The sequence below is a fragment of the Octodon degus genome, unplaced genomic scaffold (assembly GCF_000260255.1).
Source record: "Octodon degus isolate 3935 unplaced genomic scaffold, OctDeg1.0 scaffold00146, whole genome shotgun sequence".
NCBI classification, from domain to species: domain Eukaryota; kingdom Metazoa; phylum Chordata; class Mammalia; order Rodentia; family Octodontidae; genus Octodon; species Octodon degus.
Window position 1 is genome coordinate 1,905,696 of NW_004524722.1, and position 3,925 is coordinate 1,909,620.

Consider the following 3,925-nt stretch of genomic DNA (forward strand, 5'->3'; position numbering starts at 1 on the left):
AAGAAAACACCAGGGTTTTGATTTGCTCTTCACTGGCCTCCGAGGTTTTCTGGCTTAGCAGCCTCGAGGATTCTGGGCATGTCTGCCTCTGGCCTAAAAATACCCAGGCTGCCCAGCACCTCCCAGATGTCTGAGAGCTGAGTCTGTCATTTCCTTGCTTGTAATGGGACAGCCCAGACACAGGCAACTAGGGGTGGGTCAAATAACTAAAGCCACTTCCTCTGCCTCCCACCCACCAACTTACCAGGAACTTGGCCCTGACTCCCACCCCATGCAAAGCAAACAGGATAGAAGCCTGACTGCCCGAATGATAGACTCAGAGACTGCTGACTATAGTCCTGCCTTGGAATAGATAGGAGAACTAAAGTCTGAATACTTGCCTAGGGCAGTTGTGACAGTAAGACCTTCCCCACCCACTCAGCACATGCCTGCTGCTGCCCCACTGCTGACATGCTGCCTGGAGTCCAGGGCTTTGAAGCCACTCTTACTGCCCCTATGCTAGCTGTATGCTTCTGGAAACAGTGATGGGGAAAACCCTTAGTGTCTCCATGGACCTGGAAGGGTATCTAATTCAGAGCACACATATATGTGTAGATTGGATTAAATGATACAATGTGCCAAGGCCACACATGAAGCCAGGTGGGGGACAGAGGCTTTAGATAATAATCCAGAGATAGCTGCCATGACAGTGTCCTCACGAGCTACCCAGATAAGCCTGTTGAATGGTAGCTGGATGAGATGTCTAAGAACTGAGCCAGTTCTGTTGTTCTGGAGCTATGAGCTGATACCAAGCTGAGTAATCTTGTCCCCTCCTTTATTCCATGCCATGGTGTGTCGAGGAGGTGATATGTCCTACTGGACCCACCTAGCTCCAGGCTCTGGTCTCTGCCCCCCAAAGGGCCAGCTTTTCCAGTGGTGCTACCTCTGCTTCTGCTGTTGCACACCCAATGGTGAATACCCCACCCCTCCCTACTACCAGTGTGCCTTGGGTAACACATTGCCATTTCCTAGGCTTCAATTACATCACACTTACAGTGGAAATGATAGGGCTAGCTCAGCTGTAGAGTGCCTGCCTAGCATCTATTAGGCCCTGGGTTCAATTCCCAGCTCCATCAAAAAAATTACATAGGTTTTTTAAAAATGGAGACAATAAAATTTATCTTCAAGGAATGTCATGAGGATAAAGGAGACTTCAGATCACACATATCAGGTTATTATTCACTTCTTGAAGAAAGCCTTCCCTGCCCTTCCAGGATGGCTTGGATGCCCTTGCTGCCTCCTCCATTCTATCCTACTCTCCTGTGCACCATGTTCACACTAAACAGTTGCTGTCTTTCCATGCATGCGTCTTCCACCAAGCTGGGGGCTTCTAAAGCCAGGAGGCTCTTGAGTCCATTACAGTATCTTCATAGATAAAATGCCTGGGAAAGCTTGTTGATTGACAAAATGAGTGAATAAAGCCTGAGGGAAAAGACAAAGGGTTGTGCAGAAGTCCGGGATTCTGTTTCAAGAGGAGCCTGACTGAGTACAAGGCAAGGTCTGGCTGTAGGAATATGGACTGCTCCAAGCTTGAGCCTGTATCAGTCATTTTTCCCATGACTGAGACAAAAATATTTGACACCCAAAATGTAAAGGAAGAGGAGCATATTTAGATTCACAGTTCCAGTGGATTTAGTCTGTGGCTAGCTGGCTTGAAGGCAAGAATAGTATAGCAGAAGTCAAGGCAAAAGAAAACTGCTCACTTCATGATATCTAGGAAGCTGAGGAAGAAGGGAGGAGCAGGGAACAATTATACACCCTTCCAAGTCATGGCAGTGGTGACCTGCACTTTCCAACCAGGCTCTGCCTCTAAAAGTGAGACTCTGGGAACAATTTAGGTCTAGACCATAATAGAGCCCTTCCCCCATTTCTCGCTCAGTGACTCCTTCCCACAAGGTCCTGCGCCAGCATCTCCTCCCCTGAGAAGCCTGTTCATCTCTCCAGTGGCACAGTGCACACTCCATGGTAAGAATTCTTTACATGTCTGTTTCCCCTTTTAGATGCTGAGTTCTTTGAAGGCAAGGCCCTCCTGGGTCTCCCCATACTAAACTCTGATACAGTCCCAATATAGGTTGTGGAGAGAAAGAATGATGGAAAGAAGGATTCAAGAGTCCAAACTGAAGCTGGACTTCCTCAGCTTGTCATTGCATTGCTGGGGACTGAAGCTAGTGCCTTGAACATCCTGGGCAAGTGCTTTTGTGTTGAGCCACACCCCCACCCTGAACTACCTGACCTTTAATGCCATTCCTATGCTGGGGAGTGCTAATAAGCCATCAGTGAGAGAAATGGAGGGGCAAGCTGTTGTCATCCTTCCAAAGGTGCCTTTTAAGCATGTGTAGGTTAAGTGTAAGCTGGTGAGAAGGATCAATAAAGAGCAGTGAGAATATATTCCTGAACCACATCTTTGTTCCTAGACTTTTCTCCCAGCTACCAAAAACAGACTCTAAGCATAAAAGGTTCCTGGGTATCAAAAGATGTTCTTCACCCTTGATGTCAGCCCATTCCTTATGCTACTTTATGTTCTCACTTTATACTTTTAAATCTCAGTGATCTGGTTGTAAACAGTTTAAAAGTTACTGGCAATCAGTGTTGGCATGGGGGAGGGAAGCTTCTCCTTCAGATAGGAGCTATTCACCCAGACAACAGAGAAGAGGTACCCGCCAAGCTGGTAGAAGAGAGACAGAAAAATAAGCTATCGGATCCAGCAGCCTGCACTTGAGCCCATGACTTTGAAATCAGTCTGAACAATGTAGGGAGACACTATCTCACAAAAACAAGATGGGTATGGTGGCACACATCTGTAATCCCAGCACTCTGGAAGGCTGGGGCTGGAGGATCACAAGTTCGAACCCAGCTTAGGCAATTTAGCACTTAGAAATCATGCCTTAGAAAAAGGGCTAGAGAGAGGATATACCTCAGTGCAAAGATTCTGGGTTCATCCCCCAGTACTGGAAACAAAATAAAAAACAACACAAAATTTGGAGGTGAGACTGCAACTCAGAGAGTATATGGCTATCATGAAGCCCTGGATTTATTCTGTAGCATCATTTAAAAAGAAAAAGGAAGAAAAGACAGAAAGAGAAAAACTAAACGGTATTATACAACCAAAAGCACTTCAAAATAACATGGAGTTGATCTTATTGTCCAGATTTCTGTCTCCCTACAAACACCCTTGAGTTCATCATTCCACTCTGCTCTGGGAGCATTTCTTTCTGGGCCAAGGTCTCCCCATCTTTAAACTGAACAGGCTCCATCAAAGCCTCATGATTCTCTAGGAGTTTCCTCATGTGAGGGCTCTGTCCTAACCATTTAGGTCAAATAAGTTTTTTTTTTTTTTTTTTTCCCAGACAAGCTCTCACTATGTAGTTCAGGCTGGCCTTGGACTCACTATGTTGCCCAGGCTGACCTCAAATTCTTTGCAATCCTCTTGTCTCCACCTCCTTCCTGAGTGTGGGGGTAGCTGATGTGTGCCACCATGCCCAGCTCAAGTGGTCAAGATTAAGACCTTGATCTCCAAAATTTGGGGATTTTCTTGCCACAGTCTACCAGGGGTAGAGCCTATGTTTTGGGGAGTATATAAAACTGTCCAGGAGCTGGCACAGAGGCTGTTATGGCCCATGGTCTGCAAGCTGCCTACCAAAGAGGTAAAAAAGGAGCCTAGATGCTGGTAAAACGGAAGTGCTTGAGGTCTGACAGCTGCTCTCTGCATGATCTTTGCAGCCAAGAGGGAAGTAAAACTGTCTGGGCATCTGGCAGCCTCTATCCTGAAAGCTCATGGGACAGTTCCATGTGAGACCTGGTACAGGCTTGCTCTCTGGTCCAGAGCCCCAGCTTAGGCCAGAAGCCAGCCTTGGAGAGTAGCCTGGCTCAAAAATTTTAAGGAGTT